Source organism: Aethalodelphis obliquidens, unplaced genomic scaffold (assembly GCF_003676395.1).
Source record: "Aethalodelphis obliquidens isolate GAN/ISIS:26980383/991018 unplaced genomic scaffold, ASM367639v1 scaffold15, whole genome shotgun sequence".
Lineage (NCBI taxonomy): Eukaryota > Metazoa > Chordata > Mammalia > Artiodactyla > Delphinidae > Aethalodelphis > Aethalodelphis obliquidens.
The window spans coordinates 24,238,935-24,258,658 of record NW_020837959.1 but is presented as its reverse complement, the minus strand read 5'-3'; the positions used below and the strand labels follow the sequence as shown (position 1 = coordinate 24,258,658).

Here is a 19,724-nt window from a genome sequence, read left to right as displayed (position 1 = left end):
TAACCATATTCTCCTCATTTAGAAAAAAAAATTTAAAGTATGGAAGGGGTTAACATATCTGTGGAATGGCAAAAAGTTCCATGTGTTTGTTTCCCTAAATAAATGATCCCAGACATAGAAGATGAGGGAAATCAGGAGATATTATACTGTGGATTTTTATTTCACATGCAAACCGTATTAGTTGCTACAGAAATGAAAAAGTGACCAAAAGACATGATTATATTAAAAGGTAATATGTTTCTGTATTTAGCAAACATAATTTTTCTTATCATTTAATATCTTTGCAAGGCATCAACAATGCTTAGAGAATAGATGTTCCTAGTGCTGTTTTTAATGAAAGGGTGGTCTTCAAAAGGTGCAAGTGGTCTCAAGGTTGCCTGAGCCTAATTAGTGTGCATTCTAGAGAAGGTATCCATCTGCTTCATGCTCACCTGTGTTCTACATGAGCTCACCATTAGTGGAAAAAGATGATTTCTTAAGCAATTCTACAGAAGGAAGACTGCAATGAACTTTGTGAAAAGGATAAAAAAATGTCTGCTCCCAAGAAATATAGAAACTAGGGCTTCCCTGGCGGCGCAGTGGTTGAGAGTCCGCCTACCGATGTAGGGGACATGGGTTCGTGCCCTGGTCCGGGAAGATCCCACATGCCGCAGAGCGGCTGGGTCCGTGAGCCATGGCCATTGAGCCTGCACGTCCGGAGCCTGTGCTCCGCAACGGGAGAGGCCACAGCAGTGAGAGGCCCACGTACCGCAAAAAAAAAAAAAAAAAGCTACTTGTCCTTATCAACTTGGGGTGGTAGATAGAAAATCATTGATTAGTCCCTGATTTCGCTCCCTGGGAAGAATTCCTTTGGTAATTGTTCTCATGCCCTTTGGGAGGTTTCTTCCTGTCTGTTCATCTTTATGGCTTTATCTGTGTTGGGTGTTGTAGAATAGTTCCATCTGTGGCTGGTGTATGTTTGTGGACCTATAGGTTGTTTTAAAACAAAAATAATTTATGTTTGTTTTTCTTCTGTTTTGTTATGGCTTGTGTCTTCTCTGGCAATGCAATTCATTCAAAATTTACCAGGCACCTTCTGATCTATTCACTCCTTGTCAGTTACATGTAGCAGTCAACCTACTGAAGTTCTCCACTAGACATAACTGATAATCTGAGTTATATCATTGATTCTTTATGCCATGCTTTATATCTCTCAACTTAATAGTTGGAATGGTGAAACCAGCTGAAACTATAGCTGGGGTGGGAAGATAACACAATTAAATTTACTTTTGTACCATGGCTGATTTTGTTTTATGGGCCAACACACCTGTGAGGATTCTGACTTTTTCCTTTCCACATCCAATATTTATGGTTATTCTGATTCACTGGAAACAGGTTCCTCAGAAGAAAGTCTCTAAACTCGTGCCAGTGGGCCAAATCCAGTCATGACTATTCTTCCACAAATAGCCTATGGACATTTTCTCATTATAATAGTAAAGTTGGTGCTCACTTCAGCAGCACATATACTAAAATTGGAATGATACAGAGAAGATTAGCATGGCCCCTGCGCAAGGATGACACACAAATTCGTGAAGCCTTCCATATTAAAAAAAAAATAGTAAATTTTGGTAGTTGTGATGGAGAACATATGGCATACAATGCCAAAAATATTTATTATCTGACTTTTTACAAATAATTAGTTAACCCCTAACAGATTCATTAAGCTTATTGTATTTCTTCCAATTTATCACAGATAATATTTTACTGAATGTTTTTGCAATACATAAACATGATTACCATCTCTCACCTTGCTATGTCTGTTTCTTTGCTTTCTGTTTCCCAATTGCAAAACCCATGTCATATATCATAATAACAAAATAATGATATTTATGCTATCAAGGTTGGAAAAAAATTATGATGGAAGAATTTCCAAATGTTCTTTCCTGGTGTATTGATCTGTTTTGTGGACTCTTGCTTAAGTTATATTCCCAGTGTGACTTCTTTTTTCCTTTGCTTCTAATAAGTGAGATTGTTTTTCAGTCATATTTTTGTTGAGTTTAACTTTCTTCCATAGTTCATGTTCCCTTATCCTATTTTTTATCTGTATTTTTATATTGAGAATTCTAGTCAAATATTTTATGATCTTTTGACTGAATGTTTGTTTTTAAGAGTAAGGCACCTAAAATCTGATAGGCATTTATGTGCACAGTCAGGACTTGCCAACTGATTGGCTGACATAGATTAAGTTGAGTGAGTGAGTAGAAAGCAAGTCATTCTTTTGGCAGAGCCACACAAGTCAGTATCATTAGGTCTTTCATTGACATTTACCCCATTTTTAGTAAAGTATCTCTCTAGTCTGTGCCTTTCTTTGAATTTCTATTTTATGCTCTGTTTGTTCTACACTTACATGATAGTTGACAGATTTTGCTTTGTTGTGGGTTAATTACTTTAGAATTTCCTTAAATGTTCTATAAATGAATGCAAGTTGGCGTTAAAATATTTCATTGTACTTTTTAGCTAATATTAGATTATGCTATTATATTACATTGACAACCATCTGGCTTCATCTAGTTTATTTGCAATCTTTTTGAGTTTTTTTGCTTTTGAAACATATATTCAAGTATTAGAATTTGGAAAAGGTACTATGAGAGAAGTAAGGTAGTCAGAACATTACAAATTGGACAACAATTAAATTTCTATCAAATAACTATCTTTCACAATCTTTATTCACTTGGTTCGGTGGCAGGCCTGCATAATAACTTGCATAGACCTATCACTTTCTTAAACGTTCAGGCAGAAAATTTCTTAGATTATCTGGTAAGTATGCACTAACTCTGTGGTGCTGGTGAGATTTTATAAACTAAAACGCAACTAAATCTCATTCTGTTTTACTTGTATTTACTTTGGATAACATGGGCCACTCAGTTCTAATTTCAACAAGGTAGACACACTTGTCAATAGAATGCAAATACATGTGCGGTAAAATTTTCAAAGCTTGCAATCACATCTATGAAAGGTTTTCAGGAATCCACCAGGCTAAAACACACTAGTTAAAACACTTTTTTTATATTTCATGCCAAATAATCATAGTTAAAACTTTATAAACCTCATGTTAAAATTTTAAAAATCTTTAGGATTAAAGTGATATTTTCCTTACCATAAAATATTTGAAACTGTGGTGAGCTAGAATGTAGTTATATAATTTAATTGTCATTAAACCAAATATTAGATACATTACCCCTTGAAAAACTGAAAGTCTTGAACAATACCTGATATAGAAACAATCAGGAATATTTCCAGTTTTCTGCTGTCACTGACAACATGCTAAAGTAGTTTACCATATAGTTTTTAAATAACAGAAAGAAATAGTGCTTCCAGCATCGTAAAAACTTATTGTTCCTTAAGAGAGTGCTTTGTTCTATACTTTGTTACTTTCAATATCCATGGATTAAAGACTGTGAATATCAACAAAACAATTCAACCTACTTTTTTTTTTTTTACATCTTAATTGGAGTATAATTGCTTTACAATGTTGTGTTAGTTTCTGCTTTATAACAAAGTGAATCAGTTATACATATACATATGTCCCCATATCTCTTCCCTCTTGCGTCTCCCTCCCTCCCACCCTCCCTATCCCACCCCTCTAGGTGGTCACAAAGCACCGAGCTGATCTCCCTGTGCTATGCGGCTGCTTCCCACTAGCTATTTTACGTTTGGTAGTCCGTGCCACTCTCTCACTTTGTCACAGCTTACCTACTTTATTAGGTTCCAAGGCAGGAAACAGTTTCAAAGTCCACATCTTGGCCATATCTCAAATTCGAGCTTTTTGTATTTTCTCATTCATATTAAAAGTCTCCATCTTCAGCAGTATTACCACATCACCTAATCAGTAGGTCTACTTTAAATTTAAAATACTTTCTGACACTATAAAAATTTCTTAAGTTTGTATAAACTAGGTATCTGTGGGGTAGGAGAGATTTGTGTAAATGAGATACAAAAATGAATAAAAACATTTATTGCTTTGAAGGATTATAATATGCGATTTACTGAACTCAGCAAACAATCTATTTACTGTTCATATTGGAAGAAAATAATAGCTAAGAGAAAAAATGAGAAAGAAAAAACATTCTTTCAGAAGGTAGTGAAAAACAAAAGATTGCTGCAGAGAGCATTGGTGTTCAGTTTTAAGCCTTGAGAATGAGAATAAATGTTTTTCCTAAGTTGCTGTATATTTTTTGTCTCAGACATTTTTTCTTTACCTTTTTTTCTAGTCCTAAAAGTGAAATGGATTATCAATAATTGCTCTACAATTCAAAATAACGGAATTCTGTGCTCTTTATGTTGACTTAAAAAAGTGTACAACATGAGAGTTGTGAGTTAAGTTCTATTTGGGGCAAAATGAGGACTATAGCCCAGGAGACAGCATTTCAGATAGCTCTGAGAAACTGCTCCGAAGAGGTAGGGGGGAAGGTCAGTATACATGTGATTTTGGTGAAGGGAGAGTAACATGCAATCAAGCACATATTTTTGCAGAAGGTTTCTGCTAGTCACGCGGAGCAGTCGTCACTATGAAGGATTTTAGTGCTTTTCTAGATATGAGGAGATACAAGTATTGGGCTCATAAAATCGGCTTCTGAAAATATCTAACTATATGAAGACCTGTTCTGCCAGTTTTTCCCAGAGCACAGAGTGTCTCATTTCTGCTCTTCACCCTGAACTCCTTTCAGGGAGCTGTTGAAAGTCAGCAGCTGCAGCAGCTCCTGATTTCATCCTTGTAGAGGTAGATGGCAAGTGCCAATGGCAAGTACCAATTTGTAGTTGACATTTACATTATTCAGATATTCAATCAGTTTCATGAATTTTTTTATGAGAAGGCACTCAAATTCACAGAAGGTTGATATGTGATTGTATTAATATTGAGTTGTTAGTAATAATGAGAGTTAATGTGAGGGGTGTAATTAAGAAGAGAGGATTCTCAACTTGTGAGGAATCATCTCAGTCATCTGTGTCATTGTTTTTGCAATATAAATACATGCTTGGAAGTGTAAGAGGAAATGTATAGAAATGTATTATTTGTGGCAAAGATAGTGGAGATTTATCAGGAAAGTTCAAAGTTTATCACTGGCTAATGATCAAAAAGAGAAAAAGAAAATTCTTTAGAGAGTTTTGCTGAGTGTTAGGACTCTGATTCTCTTGTTAAACTTCTTTTTTTGAGAATTATAATAAAATTATTTATCTTAGTTACTCTAGATAACTTTGACAACATGTGTGTTTAATTTTCAAGGTACATTAATGTTGAGAGCTATAGCTAAACATATTTGAGTATTTTAATCATTTTATCTTTGTACCATAGCATTAGAAAAATGGTATGGCCATATTCTATAATCGGTTGTAAAGTGTGCCTCTTAAAATCTCAGTGGTTGTTTTTAAGGAGCAGAATTGTATATGTCAAGCATGATTACTTTAGAGCCATCTAAGCCTAAAGTGCTTCAGTCAAGTAGTTAATAATTGTTAGTTTCTTGTTGTTAGAAATACTAACCAGAAATGTTCCCTACCACTTCTACAGATTGTTAAAATATATTATTGAAAATAAAACAAACACATTCTGTTATTAAAAGCCTTACAACATTAAATCTGCCCAATAATGTGCTAAAGTTATTCTAACTTTAAACATACATTGTCAACCCTTAAAAAATAATTGCCTCTGCAAGCTTTTTAAAGAGTCTTGATGTTACTATCCAATAAGAATTAGGGTCAGAATTCCAATAAAAGTAAGGATCAAAATTAAGACATATTACTCACCTTTGGACAGGATGAATCTGCAATATAATGATATATCTATGTGGAGCTGTTATATAAGCAGTTGAAGACAAATTCACATGATTTGAGTTAAAAACTAGGCAATTCATGTGGATTTAGAAGTTGAGAGTTTGAAATATGATCTTTCTATTATTACTATTAGTTCATAGTTGATAGAAAGAAAATGACTATCCATGGAGGTTCCTTGGATAAGGGTGAATTCATCAGCAAGAAAAAAGGTATGTCAGTTATGTAAGAGCCATAAAACCTAATGAAGTCAATAGGGAATTCCCAGAAAATTTAAGAATGTTGTTTTAGAAAAAGTTATATTTAGTATATAATTCACTTTTCAGTATATTGTTATGAGAGTAAACTAAATATCTGTTAAAAAAATAATAGCATGAAATAGAACTGTGACTTATAAAAGCAACACCATATATTCTGCTGGCATCTATTTTATTGTTACACCATAGCAACTCTAGATTTAACTTCTCTTTTACTCAGGAATATTAAGCTTTATCAAATGCTATTTTTGGCAAATACTGGTTTGTGTTAAAAAACTTTGTCACTCAAAAATCATTGTATTGGGCTTCCCTGGTGGCTCAGTGGTTGAGAGTCCGCCTGCCGATGCGGGGGACACGGGTTCGTGCCCCAGTCCAGGAGGATCGCACGTGCCGCGGAGCAGCTGGGCCCGTGAGCCATGGCCGCTGAGCCTGCGCATCCGGAGCCTGTGCTCCGCAACGGGAGAGGCCACAACGGTGAGAGGCCTGCATATTGCAAAAAAAAAAAAAAATCATTGTATTTATATAACTATGTATTATATATAACTATGTATTTCTATGATATATATGTATTTCTATGATATATATGTATATATATTTATATGTGTGTGTATTTATATGTGTGTGTGAGAGTGAGAGACTGAATCAAACAGGTATTATCTTCACTTTGTCAACATGTTTTTAAAATACTTTTATCTAATTAAATAGGTTTATATGTATATACATAGGTTTAAATGTATATACATATGTATATGTATGTATATACATATGTATATGTATGTATATACATACCTATGTATATGTATATACATAGGTTTATATGTATATTTCATAATTCTTATCTTTATTAGGCATCTTTATTATTTATATACAGTAAGTACCCTACACACGAACCTTCAAGTTGTCAACTTTCAAAGATGCGAGTATGAGCTCTCATGTCCTATCAAGTTAGTTCACGTGTCTTGCGTACATTGTCACGTGCATGCATCCTCTACAAGTGGTTGTGCTTTTGTGTACTTTACAGTATAGAGGACAGTAGTACAGTGTCTTTATTTCAAGCCCAGGATGTCCGGAAGCAAGTGTAAGAGAGGCAGTGATGTAGCTGGTACTGCTAAGAAGCACCAAGTGATAACGATGAAAACAAAAGTGAAAATAATTGAGAGAGTGGAGCGAGATGAAAAGATGGAATTGGAAGCCCAGAGAAAGGACGAAGAGAGACAAGAGGAAGAAGTAACTGAAGAACCAAAGAGATTCAGGACTCAGGAAATGGCAAAAGGATTTTCTTTATTTGAGGAGGCACTGTTAGTTTTTGAGGCACAGGACCCGAACATAGAACGATACAAGAAGGTTGCAACAGTCTTTCAGAATGCAATCCAGTGCTACAGTGTCATCTATGAGAAGAAAAAAGAGCTACTACTCAGACATCACTGGATCGTTTTTTCAAGAGGGTCGATAGAATTGAATCGAGCAAGGAGCCAGAACCTGTGCCATCCACGTCAGGCGTGAGTGAAATTGCAGCTTGCCCTCCGTCTCCTGTTGCTGACGATCCTTCAGCTCTACCACCTCCCACCTCCTCTCCCTCCTCCTGTCGATAACTCTTCTTGCCTGTTCCCTCAATGCCAGCCCCTGTATGCCACTGTTGTACTGTATTACCATACTTTTCAAGGTACTGTACTGTAAGATTAAAAATGTTTTTTTTGTGTGTTTGTTTTTTTATGTATTATTTGTGTGAAAAGTATTATAAACCTATTACAGTACAGTCCTATATAGCCGACTGTGTTAGTTGGGTACCTAGGCTAACTTTGTTTTGGACTTATGAACGCGTTCTTGGAACAGAACTTGTTTGTACGTATGGGACTTACTGTACTGGTTTGTAAGAAAAAAGATTTTAAAGTTCACCTTTTCTCCATGCTTTAGAATAGTTTCAACCATATCCAAAGTATCAGTTCTTAAATAGGCCTAAGATTTAACCTTTGCAGTCATTTGAACTTGGCACTTTTTTTTTTTTTTTTGCGGTACGCGGGCCTCTCACTGTTGTGGCCTCTCTCGTTGCGGAGCACAGGCTCTGGACGCGCAGGCTCAGCGGCCATGGCTCACGGACCCAGCCGCTCCGCGGCATGTGGGATCTTCCCGGACCGGGGCACGAACCCGTGTCCCCTGCATCGGCAGGCGGACTCCCAACCACTGCACCACCAGGGAAGCCCATGAACTTGGCACTTTTCATGGTGGCAGGCAGTGAAAATGAGTGGAACCATCGTTAATTCCGTTTCTCAATTTTTCCTGTATTAACTCCTCTGCTCAGTTTTTTATGTCGAAACAGGAAAAATATAATTGCTGTTGAGTTTAAATCAGTATTTACTAAACTCGTAACAACTTAATATATACAAATACTTAAGAAAGTTTATATAGATAATCTTTAATCTTTATTTCTTTGGTTAAACCTTGGGTGTCTCAGAATCATGTTAAGGGATGTGCCACTGGGTTGGGGATTTTCTGGTGTTTTACAGTGCATTTCATTACACAGAAATTTTCTTGAAATTGGCTAGTGACCAAGTGTCAGTCTAACCCAATCCATGACCAGCCTATCCCAGCACATAATTTTATAGGCAGTTATTATTATTTCTCTTTTTTGCAGTCATAAGCTTGAGGCCCCTTGACATTAAGTAATATACTCAAAATCTTTCACTCGACAAATATTTATTAGGCACACAATGGATGCCTGGTTTCAAAGTCATATATGCTGAAGTCTTAAGTAAATACACTGATTTTCAGATCAGAGATAATTCATTGAAATTGTTTATCTAAAGTACACTACCTCTCCCCCAGTCTCCTTATTCATGCTAGGAATTGTGTAGATAAAATAGAATGAATCTTTGGCCCACAAGAAGCTCATACTGGATAAAAAGAAATACAATATAAAAATTCAAAGATATTTTAAAGATTTTTAAATACCTTTTTTAAAGCAATGAGAAATCTCCCACCTTTTGAAAAAGATTACTAAATATGTGACATGTATCCTGCCATATATTTTGCTACCAAAAATTGTGATGCATACACCTTATCAAAAATGTCACTCAATATATTTGCTGCCACCTCTTTTAAGTATATTATGACATTTTTATATGTAACAAACATTTGAAAGATAGTTTTGTTCCACATACAGCCAGAATTGTTTAATCTATATTCTAATAACTATAATTTATTTAGTTTTCCTAATATTCTATTATCATTAAATGTCCTGGACACATTTCCTAATATTTATTGCAGAATTGCCTTATTATTTCCTTATTTATGCAATAATATACTTGAAACATGGTATTATAAAACAGTACAACTCTTTTTGAGTGGCTGGTAATATTCTATGTCTGGGCCTTGTTGGTAGGTACATGAATGTGCTTTTTGATAAATCATAATCATGACGCTACATAAATACTTGTATCATTTATTTCTTCATATATCAGTTAATTCTATTAAAGAGTTTGTTAAAAACACGTTTTGATATTTTGTGCTTAAACATTATTGACAGCTGTGAATTGCAATACCTTATGATGACTTGTTCTTCCATTTTGATTTTCTCTTTTTGTCTATATGGTTGTTTTGTTTTCAGTGTATTACCTCTACTCCATTTGCAAACTATCTTCTCATGATATGAATCTCCTTAAACGCATAAATGCATTTTTATATATTTCGCTATTATAATGGTAAGACTGTTAAACTACAACTTCTATGTGTGTCTACAACAAATTTATTTATGTGTGTTTCCTGTTCAAGGGTCTGAAGGTGGGTACACATTCTACTAGGGTTCAGTTGATCTTGGCCCAGTTTTGCTGATCCTGATTCCATGCTGTGAGTCTGTTTGGGGCCTAAGATTTATAAAGGAATGTGTGGCTTAAGAATTAGTTTTTCAGTATTTTCAGAGAAAATCCAGTTTTATGTTCTCTACAACTTTGTGTCACATTCTTCAAATACTTGCTCAGATATCATCTTTCTAAAACTGCTGCTCATGATCCCCCTTTATAAACATAATAAGCTTATTCCTCCCAATCTCCCTTACCTTATTGTAATTTTCCATTTTTTTTTCCTGTTAGGACTTATTATTTCCTAGTATTCATATGATTTTCTTAGTTATTAGATTTTTTAAAAAATTATCTATTGACCTCTTCTAAAATGTAAGATGGTAGATATTTTTTATTGGTTTTGCACCCTGATATATATCAATACCATCCTTCTTGGACAGAGTCTGGCTTATAGCAAGTGATCAAGAAGTATTTTCTGAATGAGTTAAAATCATCTAATCTCTTCCTGGATTATTATCATTTTTCATTTGTATAGTAGCTAACTCTATTCATTTTTGCACAATATAATAAACATTGAAACAACATTAAAAATTGACCTCATTAAACCAGAAATATGTCATCAAATAGACATATGCCCTAAACTTGTTATTTCTTACTCTGTGCCTTCTCCCCAAATTGAACAGCTCTATAAACAGAACTTTCTTAAAAATAAATCCATTGTTATGAATTTCAATACATTAAAACTTGTGTTCTGTAAAAAGAACAAACCATCATGTATTTGATTATAATTTGCTTTATGACTAGCATAGAATTGCTGCCCTGGGATTTTTTTTTTCTTGTGTCTAGTCTTTTCTTGATCAGTAGGCTTCCCCTTAGAGGAATCATTAGAACACAAGTTGACACTCATTAGTTTTAGAAGATGAACAATGTGAGGCATTTTCTTTTTGTTCAACAAGCTGGTATTATTTACTTCAATATGCAAACCATATCACAGCAACAAATAAATACATGACTTTAGTTTCCTAAGTTTTAGATTTAACAATGCAAAAGTGGCTCCATTGGGCTTAACTCTATATTAAATTGTTTTGATAGTTTAGCTAGAGCATCAAACTGTGAAGAAGTAAGTATAATTTATCCAATTATGAGTTTTGAGATTAGACTGCCTTTCATGTGAAAGAAAGTGACATTATTTGTCATGACAATAGGTATATTAGGAATGAATGTGTCATTTGTACTGTTGTAATAATTTATATCTAATTTTAGTAATTTCTTAATCATTTAAAAATATTACTTAGCCTCTTTTTCAGGAAAATAATAAAAATACATTATGTATTAAAACTATATTCCTGAGAAAGTCGACAGATAACTCTATTCAACATGTTAAATGCAGTGATACTGCAAAAAGGTTTTTGAAGGGTGAGTAGTTATCCAAACAAATTTACAAGATTTCTTAATTTTCAACACACATTGGCCTACAAGCAGCACAGAGAAACATTAAACAAAGTATCAAAGTTTTTTTAATGTTAGTCATTTCTTAAATAATGTTAGTTTTGAATATTGCAAATGTTTTGACTTACACAGTTAATATTTTCATTAGATAAAAAATTAAGGTGTGCATTTTCTTAAATACTTTTTTTTTTTGGTATATAGTCCCATGAGTTTGTTCACATAAATATATTACTGTAAATACAACAAAAACAGGATACAGAATAATTCCAGTGTTCCAAAGAATTCTGTCAGGCTGTTCCTTTATATTCAGACCCTTCTTCCACTCTTACTCCATGGCAACTAGTCTATTCTTAGTTCTTCTGTTGTTTGATTTTCCAGAGTGTCACAGATGTGGAATCAGCCAGTCATCAATCTTTTGAAACTGGGTTCATCCACTTAGCATAATCCATTGCAGTCATCATGTTGTTGCATAAAACATTAGTTCATTTCTCTTTATTGCCGAGTAGTATTTCATTGTGTGAATGTTTCACAGTTTGTCCATTTACCCACGGAAAGACTATTAGGTTGTTTTTAAGGAAATTATGAGTAGTGCCACTATGCACATTTCTATTCAAGTTTCTGTTTGAATATCAGATTTTACTAGTCTAGGATAATCACCTAGAAGCAAGATTGTTGGGATATAATGTTAATGTCTGCTTAGTTTTTTAATTTATTTTTTTGTTTGTTTGTTTTTTATTTATTTTTTTTTTTTTTGCGGTACGCGGGCCTCTCACTGCTGTGGCCTCTTCCGTTGCGGAGCACAGGCTCCGGACGCGCAGGCTCAGCGGCCATGGCTCACGGGCCCAACCGCTCCGCGGCATGTGGGATCTTCCCAGACCGGAGCATGAACCCATGTCCCCTGCATCGGCAGGCGGACTCTCAACCACTGCGCCACCAGGGAAGCCCTGTTTGTATTTTATTAAAGAAGCTGTCAAACTCTTTTCCAGTATGGTGTACAATTAGCAACCCCAGCAGCAGTGTCTGTGATCCCATTGCTCCCTGGGCTAGCCAACACTTGATTTTCGCGGTATTTTTTGTTTTAGTTATTCTAATATTTACTGTCTCTCACCATGCTTTGATTTTCGTTTCCATAATGGCAAATAATGTTTAACATCTTTTCATGTGCATATTTGTAATCTGTGTATCTTCTTTGGTGGAGTGTCTTTTCACATGATTCGCAAATTTTTATAGGGTTGTTTGTTTACTTACTGCTGAGTTTTGATAATTCTTTATACATTCTGAAAACAAGTATTTGTCTGCTGTGTGATTTGCAAGTATTTTCTTTATGTCCCTGGGTTGTCTTTATAATCTAACTTTGTCCTTCACAGAAAAATATTTTTAATTTCGAAAAAGTCAAATTATTCATTTTTTTCTTTTATAGAACATGCTTTTGATATCAATTGCAAGAACACTTTGTCTTATCCAAGGTCATGGAGATTTTTCTCCTATGTTTTCTCCTAAGTGTATTGTATATATATTCATAATGCATTTTGAGTTAATTTTTTGTACGGTGTGAAGTGTAGGTAGAGCTGCTTCTCCTTCTCCATCTCCTTCTTCCTCTTCATCTTTGCCTTAGTCTTCATCTTCTTTTAAAACTTGGAAATCCGGTTGCTTTGTGTTCTGACACTATTTTATGAAAAGCTATCCTTTCTCTGTGAAGTTGCCTTTGCATTTTTGTCAAAAATCATTTAAACTTATTTTTGTGGGTCTATTTCTGGATTTTCTATTCTGTTTCAATGGTCTTCCTGTTTATCTTTTTGAAAATATTACACTGGCTTAACAAATGTTGCTTTCTTTTTTTAACATCTTTATTGGAGTATAATTGCTTAACAATGGTGTGTTAGTTTCTGCTGTATAACAAAGTGAATCAGCTATACATATACATATATCCCTATATCTCATCCCTCTTGCGTCTCCCTCCCAACCTCCCTATCCCACCCCTCTAATTGGACACAAAGCACCGAGCTTGTCTCCCTGTGCTATGCGGCTGCTTCTCACTAGCTATCTATTTTACATTTGGTAGTGTATATATGTCCATGCCACTCTCTCACTTCGTCCCAGCTTACCCTTTCCCCTCCCAGTGTCTCAAGTCCATTCTCTATGTCTGCGTCATTATTTTTCTCCTGCCCCTAGGTTCTTCAGAACCTTTTTTTTTTTTTTTTTTAGATTCCATATATATGTGTTAGCATATGGTATTTGTTTTTCTCTTTCTGACTTACTTCACTCTGTGTTATAGATCCATCCACCTCACTACAAATAACTCAATTTCATTTCTTGTTATGGCTGAGTAATATTCCATTGTATATATGTGATGTGCCACATCTTCTTTATCCATTCATCTGTTGATAGACACTTAGCTTGTTTCCATGTCCTGGTTATTGTAAATAGAGCTGCAATGAACATTGTGGTGCATGACTCTCTTTGAATTATGGTTTTCTCAGGGTATATGCCCAGTAGTGGGATTGCTGGGTTGTATGGTAGTTCTATTTTTAGGTTTCTAAGGAACCTCCATACTTTTCTCCCTCAATTTACATTCCCACCAACAGTGTAGGAGCGTTCCCTTTTCTCCACACCCTCTCCAGCATTTATTGTTTGTAGATTTTTTGATGGTGGCCATTCTGACCAGTGTGAGGTGATACCTCACTGTAGTTTTGATTTGCATTTCTCTAATGATTAGTGATGTTGAGCATCCTTTCATGTGTTTGTTGGCCATATGTATATCTTCTTTGGAGAAATGTCTATTTAGGTCTTCTACCCATTTTTGGATTGGGTTGTTTGGTTTTTGATATTGAGCTGCATGAGCTGCTTGTATGTTTTGGAGATTAAACCTTTGTCAGTTGCTTTGTTTGCAAATATTTTCTCCCATTCTGAGGGTTGTCTTTTCATCTTGTTTATGTTTTCCTTTGCTGTGCAAAAGCTTCTAAGTTTTATTAGGTCCAATTTGTTTACTTTAATTTTTATTTCCATTTCTCTAGGAGGTGGGTCAAAAAGGATCTTGCTGTGATCTATGTCATAGAGTGTTCTGCCTATGTTTTCCTCTGAGAGTTTTATAGAGTCTGGCCTTACATTTAGGGCTTTAATCCATTTTGAGTTTATTTTTCTGTATGGTATTAGGGAGTGTTCTAATTTCAATTTTTACATGTTGCTGTCCAGTATTCCCAGCACCACTTCTTGAAGAGGCTGTCTTTTCTCCATTGTATATTCCTGCCTCCCTTATCAAAGATATGGTGACCGTATGTGTGTGGGTTTATCTCTGGGCTTTCTATCCTGTTCCATTAATCTATATTTCTGTTTTTGTGCCATACTGTCTTGATTTCAGTAGTTTTGTGTATAGTCTGAATTAAGGGAGCCTGATTCATCCAGGTCCAATTTTCTTTCTCAAGATAGCTTTGGCTATTTGGGTCTTTTGTGTTTCCATACAAATTGTGAAAATTTTTGTTCTAGTTCTGAGAAAAATGCCATGGGTAGTTTGATAGGAATTGCACTGAATCAGTAGATTGCTTTGGGTAGCATAGGCATTTTCACAATGTTGATTCTTCTAATCCAAGAACATGGTGTATCTCTCCATGTGTTTGTATCATCTTTAATTTCTTTCATCAGTGTCTTATAGTTTTCTGCCTATAGGTCTTTTGTCTCCTTAGGTAGGTTTATTCCTAGGTATTTTATTATTTTTGTTGCAATGGTAAATGGGATTGTTTTCTTAATTTCTCTTTCAGATTTTTCATCATTAGTGTATAGGAATGCAGAAGATTTCTGTGCAGTAATTTTGTATCCTGCTACTTTACTAAATTCATTGATTAGCTCTAGTAGCTTTCTGGTAGCATCTTTAGGATTCTCTATGTATAGTATCATGTCATCTGCAAACAGTGACAGCTTTACTTCTTCCATTCCGATTTACATTCCTTTCATTTCTTTTTCTTCTCTGATGGCTGTGGCTAAAGCTTCCAAAACTATGTTGAATAATAGTGGTGAGAGTGGGCAGCCTTGTCTTCTTCCTGATCTTAGCAGAAATGGTTTCATTTTTTCACCATTGAGAACGATGTTGTCTGTGGGTTTGTTGTATATGGCCTTTATTATGTTGAGGTAGGTTCCCTCTATGCCTACTTTCTGGAAGGTTTTTATCATAAATGGGTGTTGAATTTTGTCAAAAGCTTTTTCTGCATCAATTGAGATAATCACATGGTTTTCTCCTTTAATTTGTTAATATGGTGTATCACATTGATTGATTTGCATATATTGAAGAATCCTTGCATTCCTGGGTTAAACCCCACTTGATCATGGTGTATGATCCTTTTAATGTGCTGTTGGATTCTGTTTGCTAGTATTTTGTTGAGATTATTGCATCTATGTTCATCAGTGATATTGGCCTGTAGTTTTGTGTGTGTGTGTGTGACATCTTTTTTGGTTTTGGTATCAGGGTGATGGTGGCCTCATAGAATGAGTTTTGGAGTGTTCCTCCCTCTGCCATATTTTGGAAGAGTTTGAGAAGGATAGGTGTTATCTCTTCTCTAAATATTTGATAGAATTCGCTTGTGAAGCCATCTGGTCCTGGACATTTGCTTGTTGGAAGACTTTTAACCATAGTTTCAATTTTAGTGCTTATGATTGGTCTGTTTATATTTTCTGTTTCTACCTGGTTCAGTCTTGGAAGGTTGTGCTTTTCTAAGAATTTGTCTATTTCTTCCAGATTGTCCATTTTATTGGCATATAGTTGCTTGTAGTAATCGCTCATGATCCTTTGTATTTCTGCAGTGTCTCAAGGAGAGGAGACCTGTCATGGGTGATAGAACCTATAGTGATGGTTGAAAGCAGCATATTGAAAAATCCTAGGATGGTTCTATCTTTTTCCCAAGGACAAGGACATATATATATATATATATATGTTCTGAGACCTAAAACAATCTTTGGGTTAGCAATTTTGCAACTTATCTATTCCATGATACACAGAGAAAGAAAGGGGGAGAGATAGAAAGGCAGAGAGACAGAAAGGGAGAGAGAGAATTTATATTTTAATAAATGAAAAACATTTTGCAAAATAAATCTTTAAAATATATTTTAACTTTTATAAGTTCATTTTTAGGGAAACTGTGAATCTAAAAAATTCAGAGGTCTTGCATGAATATTTTGCACATGAAGTCAGGGGCTTCAGGTTGCACTGATAATAATTTACTGTGATGTTCCTAGAGCTAAAATTTCAATTTTCAAGTTAATGAAAAAAACTCAAAATACCATGCAAGTCTAAAACCCACCCTCCATACATACTTTTTGTGGAGGAAGAAAGACATGCTTTCATGGACAAGACATATCAGATTTTTTCTCATACTTAAAGATCAAGATGTCTTTGATCCTATGTGTAAAGATTTTTACAGGCTCACTCATGATCTATTGAGGGTGTGGAGAAAAGGGAACCCTCTTGCACTGTTGGTGGGAATGTAAATTGATACAACCACTATGGAGAACAGTATGGAGTTTCCTTAGAAAACTAAAAATAGAACTACCATATGACCCAGCAATCCCACCACTGGGAATATACCCAGAGAAAACCATAACTCAAAAAGATACAGGCACCCTAATGTTCATTGAAGCACTATTTACAATAGGCAGGTCTTGGAAGCAACCTATATGCCCACTGACAGATGAATGGATAAAGAAGATGTGGTACATATATACAATGGAATATTAGTCAGCCATAAAAAGGAATGGAGGGCTTCCCTGGTGGCGCAGTGGTTGGGAGTCCGCCTGCCGATGCGGGGGACACGGGTTCGTGCCCCGGTCCAGGAGGATCCCGCGTGCCGCGGAGCGGCTGGGCCCGTGGGCCATGGCCGCTGGGCCTGCGCGTCCGGAGCCTTGCTCCGCAACGGGAGAGGCCACAACAGTGAGAGGCCCGTGTATCGCAAAAAAAAAAAAAAAAAAAAAAGGAATGGAATTGCATCATTTGTAGAGACATGGATGGACCTAGAGACTGTCATACAGAGTGAAGTAAATCAGAAAGAGAAAAACAAATATCGTATATTAACACATATATGTGGAATCTAGAAAAATGGTACCGATGAACCTGTTTTCAAGGCAGAAATAGAGACACAGATGTAGAGAACAAACGTATGGACACCAAGGGGGGAAAGCCGTGGGAGGTGTGGTGATGAGATGAACTGGGAGATTGAGATTGACGTATATACACTAATATGTATAAAATAGATAGCTAATGAGAACCTGCTGTATAGCACAGGGAACTCTGCTTCACTGTACAGTAGAAACTAACACAACATTATAAAACAACTATACCCCAATTTAAAAAAAAAAAATTCTTAAAGCGTATTTTTAAAATATGCATTGAATGAATAAAAAGAGAAAGAACATCTTTAGTCCAAAATGTTTATTTAAGTTAACTATCATTTGGGAACTACTTTTCAATAGCATATTGATTCAAAATAGTAGCTAGACAAATTAATTATCTAAAACTGCTAAAAATATTTCTTTTCAACATAACATTAGTTAAGCAAAAGAATTACAAAATGTTGGACCTGTATGATAATATATTTAATTTTTTGACACTGACATTACTTCTGGACATTATATGTGATGATTGAACAAAACATTTTTATTAGATACATCATATTGCTTATGGAGTTTAAAAATTTAACAAGTAGAATTTATGACTGTAGATGTGATAAAGAAAACAAAACCTTTTTAAATTAGTTCAGAAAATTCTTCCATATATAGACTTTTTCCAAAATCACACTATTTTTTTGTCCAAAACTCAGCTGATTTTTTTAAAATTAATTATTTATTTTTGGCTATGTTGGGTCTTTGTTTCTGTGTGAGGGCTTTCTCTAGTTGTGGCGAGCGGGGGCCACTCTTCATCACGGTGCGTGGGCCTCTCACTATGGTGGCCTCTCTTATTGCAAAGCACAGACTCCAGACGTGCAGGCTCAGTAGTTGTGGCTCACAGGCCCAGTTGCTGCGCGGCATGTGGGATCGTCCCAGACCAGGGCTCGAATCCGTGTCCCCTGCATTGGCAGGCAGATTCTCAACCACTGCGCCACCAGGGAAGCCCTTAGCTGATTTTTCATAACTACAAAATAGTAGTGGTTTTCAAATTTTCAAAAAGCAAAACAGTTCATTAAGATAAATTGTACTAAAATTTTGTTATAAAGTAATACTCTGTTCATGAGGCAAGGATGAGGAAAAACTGTTATTAAAATACAATACTTTATTGTGTAAAATACTGTATGATATGCAAGTGTTTCCAGAGAAAATTCTGTCTTAAATTTATTTTTTTGTTACTTAATACATAGACATGATACTAACATATAAAATTATCTTCCTCTGAATTGTCTCAGTCATACAGTCCTCTTGTTCTATTGAATTGTGCACTCTATTTTATTAGTGTTTTATATATTATATATGTATATATTATATATGTTTACAATAGAAGTGGCTAAAAGAATATTCACAATTTTCCATGAGTATTATTTAAATTATAATTAAGATTTCTCAAGCACAAAGCCTTCATAATTAAAAATTAATAGCTCTCATATGACAATAAATCCTACCTTTGCAAAAATTCAAGTTATGTTGTTAAAATATTGTAATTTTAAAGAGAATCTAAATCATAATAATTCATATTTGTTGAGTGTGTAGACATATATGTTTATGCATATATATATGATATTATTAATGGAGTTTTCTTTTGTGTAAAATCAAACAATTAACTCTGGATAATATGTTTCTAAATTACTTAAAAACAGATCCAAAGATAGTATTTCATACTAATTTAATTTTCAGAAAATACTGCATTTTTTCTTTTTGTTTTATTCTTTTCTAAATGATCACTTCTCTATCATCCAGTTTGAAAAGAAAAAAATTAAAATATTGTAAGCGAAGGAAGTAGGTTTCATTTTACATGTGAATTATGATGTTGGTAATGGCTTTTTTCTACGTTTTGAATGATTTTCAGGTTGTGACCAGGCTCAAAAGGAAATGATGTTGTGATCGATTTTTGCTACCAGATTTTCCAATTTATACAGAGTTGCATTATGTACTGTATATGCCTTAAGGTCGTTTAAAACAACCAAAAAAAAAGATAAGAACAGAATTGCTGCATTGAGCAGAATATATACTCCTAACCATTTAATCACCATTCTCAGTTTTCTATTCCTTGCAGTCTCTTATCAAATAACTGCTTTTATTAGGTATAGTCATAATTTTACTTCACTTGATGCTACTTAAATGATGTAAATAAAATAGTCAAAAATGTAGAAAACAGTGTAATCAAATACAAATTAAATTTATTGTAACATGTTTATATATATATATATATATTTGTGTATATGTGCATATCAGGTTTTTTATTACAAATAATTAGGGTTATAACAGTGAC

The 19,724-nt window shown here is 34.8% G+C and overlaps 1 non-coding gene across 1 annotated transcript; it reads left to right on the top strand.

The window, feature by feature from the left end:
* Nucleotides 1–1,481: 1,481 nt before the first annotated feature.
* On the top strand, nt 1,482–1,588 carry LOC113625516 (U6 spliceosomal RNA). Its single transcript, XR_003434713.1, has one exon. It is a non-coding gene; the product is annotated as a U6 spliceosomal RNA (small nuclear RNA).
* Nucleotides 1,589–19,724: the final 18,136 nt, after the last annotated feature.